Here is a 17,269-nt window from a genome sequence, read left to right on the forward strand (position 1 = left end):
GCCCTGCTCACAATCCTTCACAGCTTGGTCCCTTTGCAGTTGGACTACCGTAATGAGGTGTGCAGTAGTTCTCTTTTAGCGACCACAGTTGGGACAGGCACCTTGGGTGAAGAGGTGAAGTGGAGTGAAATGGGGGAGTGAAGTCAGTGGTGGGATTCAAATATGTGAACAACCAGTTCTCTGTATGGATGCCGCTTCCAGAAGTCCATTCTGGGCTTGGGCAACAAATATTAGCTACTGGTTCTGCCGAACTGGTGCTAAATCTCACCGCTGAGTGAAGTGAGAGGAAAAGCAGGGAGAATTCATTGTAAAATCTCAATCAGAAAAGAGGGTGTGAACCTGCAATCGAATGAAAGAGATGAAGAGCAAAGTTCCTTCCCTATTTCTCTCTGTGGCTCTCAGTCACCAAGCATGCTATGTCCCAATTGCTAAGCTGGAAAAGCTTAGGTTTCTATCTGGATGGGCGACTACATGCGAATGCTGTCTGCTAGCTACTAGGTCGCAAAACTTACCCTTCCCTTTCTTCCCCCTCTTTTTGAAAATGATTTCATACCATTTTTATTACCCTCCAACATCTTGCAAAATCGGATGGGTCTTTTTTTCCAAGATTTGGCAAAATTTGCTGTTACAAGAGTTCAAAGACAGGTTTCCCCCCCCCATACCCCTTGCTATTCTATCTAGAGGCGATGCCTTTTCCATCTGAGAGGGGGCGCTCTTGGCCAGCATTAGCCAATGGGTTTTGGCCGACCGAGGGATTCTCTGCCGCAGCTGCTGCTGCCGTTGCTAAAGGAGATCCAGACTTCCGAGGGCCCTTTAGTTCCAGCGCGCTTTCAACTTCAGCAAAGCTATTTGCCTACAGAGGCCGAGCTAAATGGGAATAAAATCCGTTCTATTTGCTGATTGTTGCTCTGCCTGAAAGAGTCCCTGCTTTTCCCCCTTGTAACTGACTCCCGAGTCAGGCCAGGCGGCTCTGAGCCCGAGCGTCAGCTGCCAATGGAAAATTCTGCTGGACCAATTCATTTATGAAATCTCTAGGACATCCTCATAAATGGGTGGGCTTGCAATTTTGGCCCCTTAAAACAGTGGTTCTCAACCTGTGGGTCGGGACCCCATTTGGGGTCGATCGACCATTTCATGAGGGTCGCCAAGCAAGGCTGTCCACCATTTTTTTTTGTCCGCCATTTTTTTTGTCCGCCATTTTTTTGTCCGCCATTTTTTCCCCTTTTCCAGTGGGTGCCTTACCTCCCTTGGGCTGGGCCAGCTGGTGGTCGGCCTGCTCCGTCTCTGCTGCTTGCCAGCTACGCCTTGGCCGGCGCAGGGGGCAGAACCACGCATGCGCGGCGCTCCCGGTCAGGGAAAGTCCTCGACTTACGACCGGTTGGGTAGTCCTCGACTTATGACTGGTTTAGTCCTCGACTTACGACCGGTTTAGTCCTTGACTTATGACCGGTTTAGTCCTCGACTTACGACCGGTTGGGGTCGCGGCATTAAAAAGGTTGAGAACCACTGCCTTAAAAGGAAAAACCTTGTTCCTGTTTGTACCAGGTTATTGGGAATTAGGAACTAAAAAGTTAGTGAAGTAATTGAAGCAACTCCTGGGTGTACACTGTTTGCAGTGCCTCCCCCCTGGGGGAACATCTGCCAAGCAAATGTAAGAACTCCACCCTTATCTTCTTATATTTTGGAAATATAATGTTTTTTCAATGTGTGTCTGGAGATTGTTGCAAATATGGGAGCTGTTCGTTCTTGGCATGTGTCTAGTTGTTTTTTTCTAATGTTCATTGCTTTATTATGCTTTATGTGGAGTGTATTATTTGATATATCTGACAAGTTTTGATAATGTGTTAATTATTGTAATGTTATGCATTACATATTGTTGGTTTAAATGTTTGCGGCTTAAATAACTGAGGTGATATTAAACTTTTTCTGATAAATAACAATTATTTCTTGTCTCCAGTCAGAAAAGAATGTCTTTATATTTGTGAGATGTAAGATCAGAGAAGATACAAGGGAAATGGAGCTCCAAAGGATGTCATTTCTTTATTGTTTTCATTTTATTTTATTTTATCCTGTTGTTGATGGTGAGGGAAACTACACATTAATGCCTTTACCCAAAAGGAAAACAATTGTGAATTGAGAATAATAAGCTTTCCCTTTAGAAGAGACAGGAAAAAAGTGCTCTTTTGTTGTATTGTCCACAATTCCTAGATGATTTCCCCCTTTTAAACATAAATAATGTGAGAAAAACAAATACTATTGTAAGTCCTCAACTTTTAACAGTTCATTTAGTGACCATTCAAAGTTACAACGGTACTGAAAGAAGTCACTCATGACCATTTTTCACACGAATGATCGTTGCAGCATCCCCATGGTCATGTGATTTACATTCGGATACTTGACAACTGACTCACATTTATGACGGTTGCAGTGTCCCAGAGTCATGTGATCTCCTTTTGTGACTTCTGACAAGCAAAGTCAATGGGGAAAACAGATTCATTTAACAACTGCGGTACTAATTTAAGAACTGCGGTGATTCACTTAACAAATATGATGACAAAAGTCTTAAAATGGGGCAAAACTCACTTAACAAATTTCTCACTTAGTAACATTAAATTTTGGGCTCAATTGTGGTTGTAAGTTGAGGACTACCATTAGTTTTTCTTTGGGGGAGACACCATATGACATCATAAAGTTCAGAATCACAAATCAATAGAATCCCAAATACTACTATATATTTTCATCAAATGTTTTTGATTTTTAAGTTGCTTCACACATATTGTTTTCCCTTAGGTTTGCTATCTTGCTTTCTGTAGCTGGGCTACACAACTAATTTCTGATTGAACCCAAAGAGGGTGGTCAGTTTTACCATGAACGTGTAAGTAAGACCCTATTTACCATCATCAGTTTCTTGAGAAACATTTTTGGTTTATAGTTGTTTGAAAATATTGAAAGACAGTCTTCCCTCCCATAGAAGAAGGCCAGATAATTCAGGCAGGCTAATTCATTTATTCAAATTGTATCTTTGCGTTGGGAAGCATTAAGTTAATAATAATAATAATAATAATAATAATAATAATAATAATAATAATAATAATAATAATAATAATAATAATAATAATAATAATAATAATAATAATAATAATAATAATAGTTGGAAAGGACCTTGGAGGTCATCTAGTCCAACCCCCTGCTCAGGCAGGAAACCCTATACCATTTCAGACAAATGGCTGTCCAGTCTCTTCTTAAAAACTTCCAGTGTTGGAGCATTCACCGCTTCTGGAGGCAGGTTGTTCCACTGGTTAATTGTTCTAACTATCAGGAAGTTTCTCCTTAGTTCTAGGTTGCTTCTCTCCTTGATTAGTTTGCATCCATTGCTTCTTGTCCTGCCTTCAGGCGCTTTGGAGAATAGCTTCACTCCCTCTTCTTTGTTGCAACCCCTGAATTATTGGAACACTGATATCATGTCCCCCTCCTCCTTCATTAAACTAGACATATCCAATTCCAACAGCCGTTCCTTATATGTTTTAACTTCCAGACCTCTAATCATCTTTGTTGCTCTTCTCTGTACTATTTCTAGAATCTCAACATCTTTTTTACATCGTGGTGTAAGATACACTAGATTCACTAGAATTTAAATTACCTGTCACATTCCTTTCAGTCACCTATAGTAAACGTGATAAGGTGTGTGGGTGTGGGTGTATATGTATATGTTTCTGTATATATGCCATTTTAATTTACACCCTTGATATGATGAAGAAATATCAACCACTTTATTCTGTATAATTCAGTACAGTTAGACCTCGACTTACGACCACAATTGAGCCCAAATTTCTGTTGTTAAGTGAGTTTTGTCCCATTTTATGACCTTTCTTGCCACAATTGTTAAGTGAATCACTGCAGTTGATAAGTTAGTAAATGTGGTTTCCCCATTGACTTTGCTAGTCAAAAGGTTGCAAAAAGTGATCACATGGGAGACAGCAACCGTCATAAGTATGAACTAGTTGCCAAGCATCTGAATTTTGGTCACATGATCATGGAGATACTACAAGGGTCATAACTGTGAAAAATTGTGATAAGTCACTTTTTTGAGTACTGTCGTAACTTTGAATGGTCACTAAATGAACTGTTGTAAGTCATGGACTACCTGTATAAATAAACAATTTTGGGGTTAAAAGATTTTTTCCCTCCTTTTATTTAAAAATGCAGAAATGGCTTTGCAGAACAGCAGCCGTTTTGCATTTCTTTCCTCCAGGATTTACTGGAAAATTACAGCTGCAACACATTTCTTTGGGCCCCTTTTTTTCTTTCCCAATGTGGCCACACGAAGGTGGTTTGCAATTCTTTTGCCTCTTTGTGCCTCACTCTTTAATTCTGACATCTTCTGCACCAACAGTTTGTTTGTCACTGGCAATGTGAGGGTGCGCAGTGATTGTGCAAAACAGACTGATAGCGTTTTCTCATACGTGAAATTGGTTAGGAAGCGTGAAGATCAATTTATGAGCCAAACTTTTAGTCAGAAAAAATGAGATAAAAGTTGCTTTGATGACGTGTTAAAATAATAGAGTTGCCATCATTTCTCTTGACTGAGTTCCAAGCTTTTAACCATATCCTGACATAAAACAATTTAATTAGCAAAATGTTTCTCACCACACTGTTCTTGGGAAAATAAAATCCTTCACCTCCATTTCAGAAGTAGAGACGCACAGCCATGCTTTCTAAAGCTAATTAGTACTTAATTGGTAATTGATTATTCTTGTCTGTGTGTTTTTCTGGCTCAAGTGATACTTGAATGAATATCTTGAGACATAACTATGGGGGGGTGTCAAAAAAAGTCAATATGGTGGCTTGTGAGGGAGGTATGGTGAACTAAAGACAGATCTGCCAAAATGGAGCTGATAAATATGGCAAATACGAAGGAATAGACCAGTTACTTGGAGCTTCTCCAGGTAAAAGAGAGGATGGGAGATCGTCCACATGTGCTCTGGATGGCAGCTCTTTGCAAGACTGTAGGACAGTGGGCCATCTTGCTTGCAATTGTGGTAGAGATTTTTAAAGAACATTACATTTACAAGCCTCACTTTCTAACCACTTTTGGAAATTGGTTATTAACTGCTTTTAAGATATTATACAGTTTTGGAATGAAAACATTAAAAATATCAGGTGATTCTACCTTGAACTCCGAATGAGATAAAATATTACTGTTAAGTTTAGGAATTTAAAGAATCTGAAATAAACATGAAAGCCTGAATAAGATTTTGATCTCAGAAAGTTATAAACAGACTAAGAGTCCAGATAAAATTGAAATATTGAAACATTTACAATAGAATTTTGGAATTAATTATAAAGTATAAACAGATTCTCATGGTAAATAGAGCCTGCTTGGTTTTTTAAAGGCATAATGTAGATTAATAATTTCATGATTTCAAAAACTGGACACTAGAGGGGACTAAAGATTTTAGGTAGAGAAAAGATATATAAGCCTGCAAGATGATACAAAAAGTTAGGACAATAAAATTATTGAAGGATAGTTTTGAAGAATGGAACTATAAAATAGCCACAATATCAAGTGTTGATAATGAAGTCTGCTTCTATGGATGGTCCAAAAGATATTGTTGGGGAAAAAATGTAGAACAAATTTTATCAGACAAGATAGATATGATACCAAAACTGACAAGCCGAGAGAATGATTTAGAAAAAATGTTTCACTGAACGTACAAAAGAAATTGGCTGAGTTTTTAAAATTTAAAAGAGGAATACAAATGATGAACTAAGAATGGCCTGCATAATTTTTTTCTACTGCATTTACAAAAGAGGCTTGTTAAAACCTTGAAATCTGTGCAATAAGATAAAGAAGAAATGAAGAAAAATGAAACCTTACATCAAAATTTGAATGAATTGAAGATTAAGACTTAGGAAGGATTATAAAGTTGATTTATTTAATCAAGGTTAAAATCATATATGTTTTTATTTCTGGTCACCCTTTATGGAATGTTTGCTGACACTAGGACAGAAAAGACGATACATTATGGATTTGTTTAAAGATAAGAGATGCTATATCGGATGAAGGGATAAATTTTAGTAAGGGTGAAGAGTTACTAAATTTGTTTATACTTGTGATGGAGATTGAAAGTCACTTCTTTATATATTTCTTTTCCTTTTATTTTATTCTTACTTTTCTCTTTTCCCTTGCACTTTTTACTCCTTTCTGTTCTCTTTTAATTTCAGTTTGTATTAGATTTTGCTGTTATAATTAAAATATTAATTAATTAATTAATTAAAATAATATTTTATAATAAAAGATTATATAATAAATAATACGTTGTATATTATATTTATTATTGTTATTAAATAATAATTATAAATAAATTTTTATATTATATATTTTATTATATATATATATATCATTTATTAGATGGCAGCCACAACCATGCCAGTAAAACCATTCCTATTGAGAGCTCAGCTTTCTTTCGCTAGCATATTCTTTTCTGTGGTTGGTTGTTTTTTTTTAGGATTTTTTGGGACAGCTAGAAAAAAATAGGAAGTAACAGAAAACTGTTATTACAGACCTTCGGAAACACAGTTAGCAAACACAACTGAAGTGAAACATTGTTAAACTTGATAAAATGCCAATATTCTTGATTTGTTAATGGATGTTATATATGTTGCAGTCTACAAGCAATTGATTGGAGGACAGACCTGGAAAAATATATTTTTGAAACACAGCTGAGCTGCTATCTTACAAAGGCTATTGACCCAGGCCTGTAAATCATACTTGTAAGGTTATTTCCTTCCCTGATTAGATTTTAAAAAGGCAACCAATGAAAACATATCCACAACAAGGAGATGTCCTACGGTGCTTTCTTTTCCATAATAAATGCAGTCTTAAAAAAACCAAAACCATGGGAATTGTATTTTCCCATGTCAGCTATTGAAACTGAGGTAAATTCCCTCCAAAGGACATCTTCACTAAAGAACATTTATTTTTCCTCCTAAAGTTTTGCCCTACAACAGCGGTCTGATTATACTCTACACCTTTTTCTTTTCTACTGCAGATAGAATATTATTTTTTTTTAAAAAAATGCAGACCTATGAATAAAAGCAAATTCTAATAGCATCCTCCTGAATAAAAAGATTAAACCCAGCTAGATGGCACTACCAAACCAACTTTGCTAGATTTTGCAAAGCTAAGTATTGCTAGCTTTGGCTAATCTGTGGATGAAAAAAATTAGGATACTGGCTAGACATGGAAATTGAACAAAGCAAGGATAGCAAGGAGAACTGGATTGGTTTCTGAAATTTGCTTCTGAAATTGGTTCTTATCTGGAGAAACACAGGAGAGCCATATTCTGTGTTAATATGCTGTGTTTGTCTTTGTGCTATACATTTGTGTTGAGTCCCTAAACCTACATTTGACCCCACCTAACTGCTATTCCAATCAGGATGGATACATTGAAGTTTTTTTTTCTACGCAACTACGCATCAGATCCAGTCTATTTTTGAACTTGGGTTTTCTGTTCCCAGCTTCTCTTACCACATGGTTCTGTTCTGGTTTGGTTATCAATAGTTTTCCTGTTGATGTCCATCTGTCTGTCTGTCTGTCCCTCTAATGTTTTTCCCCATAATTTCTATTCCATATTCTGATGAGTTAAAGCAGCAGTTCTCAACCTATGGGTCGCGACCCCATTTGGGGTCGATCGACCATTTCACGGGGGTCGCCAAGCAAGGCTGTCCGCCATTTTTTTCCCCCTTTTCCGGCAGGTGCCTTACCTCCCTTGAGCTGGGCCAGCTGGTGGTCGGCCTGCTCTGTCTCTGCCGCTTGCCAGCTACGCCTCGGCCGGCGCAGGAGGCGGAACCACGCATGCGTGGTGCTCCCGGGCAGGGAAAGTCCTCGACTTACGACCGGTTGGGTAGTCCTCGACTTACGACCGGTTTAGTCCTCGACTTACAACCGGTTGGGGGTCGCGGCATTAAAAAGGTTGAGAACCACTGAGTTAAAGAGAAAGAATAAAACTATCCAAGTCAGTTCCAGATTGTTGCCAAAGAAAGATATCTAGATGTGCCCAGTGGTGGGATTCAGCTGGTTCGGCAGAACTGGTAACTAATTTTTTGTTGCCCAGGCCAAGAACAGACTTCCAGAAGCAGCATCCACACAGAGAACTGGTTGTTCACAAATTTGAATCCTACCACTGGATGTGCCCATGAGGTTCCCAGGAGTTAAAGGAGATTTTATTTGTAATATGTAGCTAAGGTCAACAACTGGCTAACAGATTTCTTCATAGCAATGATACATTTAATTATTAGTTTCTGTGCTGATATCAATCTGTTTGATAAACTGCCAAGAGACATAGCTGTTGCTTATTTACAGCAGTATTCTATATGTTCCAACATGGCACACCTCTGTTTTCTGTATAGATCAAATGAAGTATCCGGACACTGGAGAAGAAAGAAGTGTCCTAGCATTTAGACCACATAATGTGAAAATACTGGGCTTTGGAGGAAACATAATTTAAAAATAAATTCATAATTCATGTAGGTTAAGATTGGTTATGGATATCATTACTACTAAAACTCTACTTACTGTGATTTTGATGGATTACATATCCCATATAACAAGTGCAAGAGCAATGGATGGTCTTCTTAGGAGAAATACTAACTTTCTGCTATAAGGTCTGTATGTGTTTGTATGTGTCTGTGTGGAATCATAGTTGGCACATAATGTTCTGAAAGCATCTGTAACCCATAAAAATTAAATTTTCTGCCCAGATTGCAGAGAGCACAGTGGAACGTACTGTAATGCTGCATGTACAGAGAGCATTTCTGTTTCAATTTCATATGAAAATAATTGAAAACATGTTATCAGCATTCATCAGCAATAAAATGGCGATGTTTTTGTATGCTGCAGTCAAGCACATGATGATATGATATATATTCCCAGCAACTAATAGAAAATCATCTGAAAAAATATTTCTTGAATGTGTTAAGATCTTTTCTTTGAATTTCTAACCAACATAAGAGAAAGACATATATGAAGTAACAAAGTAACCTCAAGTTGTCCTAGATTCCAGAACAACTTTTATGGAGGGAAAAGCTTTTGAATGTTCAGAATATAAGAACTTTGTAAAATATTGGAATAACACATTGAGGAAATAAACAGGATCTTTTCTGCTGTTAGATCTGCCATCTGTAACTAATTCCTAGTTTATCTGGTTGGCAAAATCAGCTAGAAACGTGAGTAGAATTGGATGCAAGCTGTTATAAATGCATCCTTAAGTGAAGGGGTGATGCCTCCTGCCTTGAAATAGGTGATGGTATGTCACATCCTCAAGAAATTATCACTCAAAGCAGGCAATTTAATCAACTATCAATTTTGACTCTAACTTATCTTGGTGGTGCAATGGTTAGAATGTAATATTGCAGGTTAATTCTACCGGCTGCCAGCAGTTCGATTCTCACACACCTTCCATCCTTCTAAAGTTGGTAAAATGAGGACCCAGATTATTGGGGGCAATATGGTAACTCTGTAAACTGCTTAGAGAGGACGGTAAAGCACTGTGAAGCAGTATATAAATCTAAGTGCTATTGCTATTATCTTCTAAAGGAAGATGGTTGGATTAAAGTTAAAAAGAACCTTGAGTAAACTGGATTATCCAAACTGTTTTCAGTGAGGATTCATATGGGATGAAAATGTGGTGTATTTTGCTCTTGCTAATGAGCTTTGGTGGGACCAGGATGGCGGGTTCTGCTGGATCTCTCACTGGTCTTTTATAGCTTTAATCATGGAATATTCCCATTTCGGGGAAAGACAGTTTAAGCCTTCAACAATTCTGTTATGTTGCAGATGTTCTCCCTACTACTTTATGAAACAATTGGGAGAGGTCATCTGCCAACATTGGTGCGACATCATCACTGGATTAATATACTGATGTTACATATTTGTATATCTACAAGGCAGATTCCATGGAAGTCTTGATCTAGGAGGATATGGGCAAGAGAAAATAGGGTTAAACTGGGCTGTGAATCCAGAAGATTATTGTCTCCAGAAAGAGCTCATCTTTGACTCTGAACAGAATAATTCTCTCCCAGACAGAGTGGGCTATAATTTGGAATAGCAGGTGGTTAAAAACAAGTGGAGGCTGAAGATAGGAGGGTCTTTGCACAGATTTTGTATGCCAATGTGAGCCTTTCCTGGATTAGGAGGCTTTGTATTGTTGTGATTCATGGGTGGATATTGCAATGATTTTTTCCTGGAGCTGTATTTGAGGTCAACACAGAAACTTCAGTTGGCTCACCACACAGCAAGCATACTACAATATGGGTGTAACTGAGATTCATTCATGTAACACCACTACTATAGAACTACTGGTTAATTTCCATGTGCACTGGATGATGTTGGCTTTTACCTTTAAAGCTCTGCATTACTCCTGGCCTAAATATTTCTATGACCCCTTGGTCCAAATTGAATCTCCCTTTGGAGAGAGGGCTTATCAAGGGTACCACAGTTGAGAGGAAACCATCTTCAGAGATCCCAGACTCAAGCTTTCTTAATGAACACATCCCTTATTTAAAACACCTTGGTCCCAGATATTCAAACCACTACCTCATTACTACCTTTTTGATAACAATGTAAGTCTTCAGAAATGCTTTTTTTGTGTGGTATAAATAAGATAATGGTGGCGCACCAGACAGAACCCTTAAAAACAAAAATAAATACAATGATTGTCATTATATTAATAATATAAGCTTCTCAGAATCTCTGGAAGTGGAATAATAAATTAAGGTTAAATTTCATAATATTCAGTAGAGTCATCACTACTGTTGAGCCTCTTTTTTTTGTAGCTATAGCACAGCAGCTTGTCCTTTGCAAAGGATTTCTTTCTGACTTTTAGCCAAGCACTTTATTCCAACTAGCAGTAATATGGGAAAATCATATCACCGTAGGTCAGGAGTAGGCAACCTTGGCTCTTTTATGACTTGTGGACTTCAACTCCAAGAATTCCTGAGCCAGCGTGGCTGGCTCAGGAATTCTGGGAGTTGAAGTCCACGAGTCATAAAAGAGCCAAGGTTGCCTACCCCTGCCGTAGGTCTTACTGGATGATCTGTCACTCCTTGGCTGATCTTATACACTGGCTGGAACCAGGAGGTGGCAAGAACAGAAAAAGAGAACTTATCTACATTGCCTCCTGGATCTCCTGGGTTGACACTAACTGGGATATGACTTCTATAATCTTCCAGCCTGCTGTGCAGCAGAGTTCTGGTGCTGGCCTTGAGCAATGCTAGGAGAGAATGACTTTACTGCTTTGGGGACTTCAGTGTTTCTTCCTGCTGAGACTGAAAGAAGGAATTTAAGCTCTGGACATGAATAACTCTATTCTGTCTGTCTGTCTGTCTAGCTACGTAGCTATCTAGCTATCTATACTTATAAACTGGATTAAAATACAAAAGTACAATAAAATAAAAAGTTATCAATAACAGCATGCATAATGCACACACATGGAACTGAGAACATTGGTCATATAAACTAAAGAATTTCCATTGTTACAGAAAATAATATTGCAACATACCCACCTAGCCTGGTTGAAAAACCACGTTTCAATGGTTTTCCTGTAATCCAATAGGATCAGAGCTATCTGGATGTCTGGGGAAATGCCGATCCAGAGAAGAGGAGAGCAATTGAAAGGATATTTCAGGAGGTAGCGTAGAGACGTTCTACAATATTTCTCTGTTCAGATAATCCAGATAGTCCACTTAAATAAGGGAAAACTGTAGTAGACTGATCCATAACCATCCAGAAGTTCTGGATTGAATGATGTCTTCTTGTGGAAGAGGAACATTGCAACTTCTGTAAAAGCAGGCAGTATCATCCTTTCTCTCAAGAATGTATTTTTTTCCTCCCAAATCACCCCTTAGTTCTGACTTTGGAGGCTTCCATCAACCAAGGAGGGCTGGGATCCAAACCAATTGGCAACTGTTGGCAGAGATTCACTTAGAGTGAAGGATACATTTAATAGGACACCGATGACCTTCAAACAGAATCTTAAGAGCAAGTTGCTTTTGAAATCTGGATGATAGGGTCTTTGGAAGCACCAGACTGGGAAGTCTTTCAAAATCCCTAAGGCATTCCAAATAGACTTACAAAGACACAGAGCATTGAGCTATAGTAAGTTGTTTTTCTGTCCCTGTCATTGTGCACACTACCACCTTACAATAGCTGATCAATAGAACCCACTAAGGTCCCTAACTTTAAAATGATCAAAATCGTTTTGAATCTTGAATGTCATTGTAAAGAATGTTTAACTTCTTTAAACTTAGTAAGCCCTTTGTCATGTGTCTGATTAACGTATATTAACGTATATTAACTGTATATTCTTGCTTTGACACCCTTCCAGTCTGCCGCCTTCTTTCCCAGCACAGGGACATCACACATATTGTAAGTGTTCTTTTTCTTTCTGAAAACTTCCTTAATATGCCAGATTTTTCTTCTTACGCATATAGATCCAAGAATATTTTAGAAGACTGCTGGCTGACAAATGATTTCACCAAAAGGAATTTATATTTTGATAAACTGGCACGTAGAAGACCTGGATTACAGACAGCCTCAAGTACTCACAAGTCACAGTGGTGACATTAGGAAGATTATAGCAATGCTTTAAGAATGATTCAATGTGAATCATATTCATTGCGTAGTACTTAACATATGGGGCAATTGCAAAAAAAAAGCAGCATATGATTTAAGCTGAAGAGCTTTTCAGTGGTATTAAGTGTTGCTGAAGATAACAGAACTTGGCTGACCTTTAGGCAAACTATTGACCTATCATGAAATATTCTTCTTCAGCTGATTCTTGGTTTTAGGACTAGGACTTTCTACAAATCATGCCAATAAATTTCTTAAATTGGTTCTTAAATTAAATGAGAATCAGTTTGGGGTAGTGGTTGAGGTGCTTGCCTAGAAACCAGGAGAATGTGAGTTCTAGTCCTGCCTTAGCTATGAAAGCCAGCTGGATGACTTTGGGCAAGTCACTCCCTCTCGGCCCAGTCCACCTCACAGGGTTGTTGTTGAGGGGAAAATAGGAGGAGGAAGGAGTATTAGGTAGATTCACTGCCTTGAGTTACTTATAAAGTAATAAAGGTGGGATAAAAATCAAATAAATAAATGATGATAGACATGAACATGTTGGGTTGATTATGTTATGTGGAATTAATTTGTAAGCAAAATGTATTCTGATTTGATGGTGCTCTTCTAATTTGCCTATCTTGGTTTAATTGCAAAGAACTGTGTTATCTGAGCATCATTTAATCCTTTACGTAGTGTAAGAAATATAAGTCCCCTGATTCAGTAAAACACAATTCAATAGTGTCTCAAGCTGTGTATTAAAAGAATAATTTATTTTCTACTTAAACTGAAATCAATTTAAGTTCAATTTGATGGGCTACAATACCAGTAAAAAATTTTTAGAATGCTCATAGTTTGCTAAATTGCTTTTTACAAATAAAGGAAAAGAAACGGATCACAATGCCCTCCCTACAGTTAGGGCTGAATATTCGGAAATGCATTTGAATATGTAACATGATTGCTTTAGAAGTGGCAAAGAGGTACAAACATCTCTTGTGACCTCGCTATCTGCAGCAGACTGGGATCCCTTCCAGCAACTGTTATCCTGCTAGAAAAAAAGGGAATGTGGCCTTACACTCATAGCTAATTTAGCAAAGTTCAACCATAGTGCAATTGGAGGTCTTAACATGGGCTGTATAAGTCTGTATACTAGGAAAGAGAGTTGCCAGGCTATTATTCTAATGTTCTCAAGCATCTTTTTTCTAAGGACAAAACTATGTGTTGTTTTTAAAAATAAAAGGCTTGGTGGGATAGAAGTATATTTTCTTGCTTTCTCCCTTTCAGTAAAGAAAAGCTTTTTTTAAAAAAAAAAATACTACGAGATTGTGCTCAAAAGTCTTTATATTCCTCCCCACCTCTTGGGGGGGGGTGTAGGTGAGAGAATTGTACCTTTATTTATTTAGTGGATTTCTACAGTCATCCATCTCACACACATGATTCTGGAAGCTAATAATATTTTTAAAAAAGATAAAAACTTGTACAAAAAAATACAATTGACTCATAACAACTATGGAAAGTACCACCATCCAAAGGATAATTCTGAGTCATGCAAATATTTTAATCTAATCAACTAACCTTCGACATTAGCTTGGAGGAGACGAGCAGCAATGGATCCATTTGGGACGAAATATAATCCCTCGAGTCGTTTCTGTTGTTTGAAACGGAATGAAAGGGTGGCCAGGAAGAACTCTCTCTTTCCATTCCTGAGACAATGATGATGTTGGTCAAGGAATTCTGGGAGTTGAAGTCCACAAATCTTAAAAGTTGCCAAGGTTGGAGACCCCTGTTCTAGAGTGACCCTGTGAAAATGAATTGATCAAGGCCTCCTAAATCTCCCTTCTTTGCAATTTTCCAAAACCAAATGGAAGAGGTGAAAAAAGGGGCAGAAAGATTGAGGATAGTATATCCTCTTCCAGCTCTGTCCATAATAGTGCTGATCAAGGTGGTATCATCACACATTTTAGAATGTGCAGGACTTGGCTGATTCCTGATTGATTGGAGTTTGGGTGATCGGGCACACTGAGGTAAAACAACTAATTGGAGGGATCATGTAAACACAAGTAATTTTCCTGCCTTATATCATACAATACTTTTGTGAAACTATAAATGATATAATGAGTTCAAAAAATCAGTAGGTGGCCAAGTGCTACATATTATAACACAGAGAGCCAGTTTAGTCCAGTGGTTAAGGCATCAGGCTAGACATCAAGAGACCAAGAGTTCTAGTTCTGCCCTAGGCATGAAAGCCAGTTGGGTGACTTTGGGCAGTCACCCTCTCTCAGCCTAAACCACCTCACAGGGTTGTCGTTGTAGGGAAAGTAGTAGGAGGAAAGAATATAATTCACCTTGAGTTATTTAAATAATAAAGGTGGGATATAAATAAAATAAATAAATAATCGTTAAATCCAGGTTATTAAGCTATGCTCTTTGTGAAACATTCAAAAAGCCATGTCAAACACCACCAAACAAACACATCGGAAAGCAGCATGTTTTAATCTACTCAGGTTTACAGAAGAAAACATGAGAAATGTAACTTCCCCCAGTTTAAAAGAAAATCAAGTTGCCTAAAATAAAATTGAAGTTTTATTTTAATACTCTGAGACTATTTAGTGTTCTATATTATAATGTACATGTTGGATGAATCTCCCATTCCACTCCTGCTTTCCTTTTAAAGTTTGATTAATTTCCTTTCTAAAATGTAAGACATTGTTTAAATTAAACCTTTTGCTGTTGGAGAAAAATCTTGCATTTATCTTTGCACTGAAGTTAGCTGTCGCTTGTCATATTGGGAAAATATCACAAAACCCACTAAGGATTATTGTGAGATTTCTACCATGTTTTGTTTTTCCCTTTCTCTAATCTTTCAACTTGGAATGCCTTGAGAACATCACTATCTTAACTGCTGAGTCCGTCAGGAGCAAATCAGGACTGAAATACTTCAGAGAACTCTTTTGTTGACAAAACAAGGCTTGTTGTAATTTTCTTTTTATGTGATTATCAAGAACAAGGTCTTCTTTCCTCTCTTCTTTCTGGCTTTTATAGTAGACAGAAACCATAGACTGCTAATGAACTTTCACTGTTGAAGTTATTTTCATTAACTTTTGTTACATTACCACACCCTTTCTATCCTGCTACATTTTGTGTTGTGTGAGAGTGTCCATGTTTATTTGTAACTCTTTCCTCCTCCTATGAGATGTGTGAACTATATATGGCCTGGGAAATCTGTGGCACTGTTGGTATTTTTAAACTGTTTTGGCCTCCGGTTTGAACACTGGCATGACACAGATAAGCAACATTTGCAGTTTCTCATGGGAACCCAGGGGTACCCCCATGGCTACTTGTAGCTTTGTTGTAATTTTGGAGTTACTTCTCTCAATAATACAAATCACTCCCAAAACATCTTCTGGGACTTCCCCTCCCCACCTCTTGCCCAAGGTCTACACACAGAAAGTTAATTTCGTAAGAGGGTAGGTTTAAAAACAGTGCTGTTTCTCCAGCTTGAGTCACAAGCCTGTCATAACTCAAGGGGTTGCGTTTTTTGATCTTCAGACGGCTTCTTGGTTTTGTACAATTCTATTACAATTGTCTGCCATTCCATTGGAATGATCTAGCTCAGTGATGGCGAACCTTTTAAAGACTGAGTGCCCAAACTGCAACCCAAAACCCACTTATGCATCGTCGAGTGCCAGGTGGGTGTGGCCCATTGACTGGGTGTGACCAATTGGGTGGGCGTGGCCAATTGGGTGGGCATGGCTGCAGTGGTAACGGCAGACTGGGTGGGACTAAAAAGTTCAATCAATCAATTCCAACTTTGCAAGAACTTTTTTTTCCCTGCGAGAAGTTGAAATTGACTGATTGAACCTTTTTTTTTTTTGCACATGGCGGCGGAGGCCTAAAGCGAAAAGATTTTATAAAACCCAGCTGAGGGCCTAGGTCTGGAGCGACGACGTGCGTGCCCAGAGAGAGGACTCTGAGTGCCGCCTCTGGCACCCGTGCCATAGGTTCACCACCACTGATCTAGCTGGTCAGATTTCTGATTCTTTGCTTTAAACAGGAGGATACAACACTACCTTGAAACAGATGCACACTTTAGCTGGGCGCGGTGGCACGAGCCTGTAATCCAGCTACTCCGGAGGCTGAGGCTGGCGGATCGCTTGAGCTCAGGAATTCTGGGCTGCAGTGGGCTATGCCGATCGGGTGTCCACACTAAGTTCGGCATCAATATGGTGATCCCCGGGGAGCCGAGGGCCACCAGGTTGCCTAAGGAGATGCACACTTTGGGGTGATCTTCACCCTCTCTTGTAAATAAACTAGGATTCTTGCTTCCCACATTTTTCTACGAACATTTATAATAATTGGATATTTTAATTACTGTCGTTCAATTTTATTCTGTTCATCAACCCCAAAGGCTTCCCAAAGTGGAAAAATGGTAATGAAGCAAAATTAAGAACAAAATAATGGTAAAACAGAAGAGAAGTTAATTAAAGTAGTGAAATCAGAGCATAGGGCACTGATGAAATCTGCATTTTTAAAAAAAAGAGAGAGAGAGAACAAACCACCTGCTGAAAAGATAAAATCAGCACTTCTGGCTATTGCAACACAAGGGTCAGCTTTCCTGCGGTTCCTCCTCATAGCAACCAGGTGCTATTCTGAAAGTAG

Source organism: Protobothrops mucrosquamatus, unplaced genomic scaffold, assembly GCF_001527695.2.
Source record: "Protobothrops mucrosquamatus isolate PMUCROS unplaced genomic scaffold, P.Mucros_1.0 scaffold673, whole genome shotgun sequence".
Classification (NCBI taxonomy): domain Eukaryota; kingdom Metazoa; phylum Chordata; class Lepidosauria; order Squamata; family Viperidae; genus Protobothrops; species Protobothrops mucrosquamatus.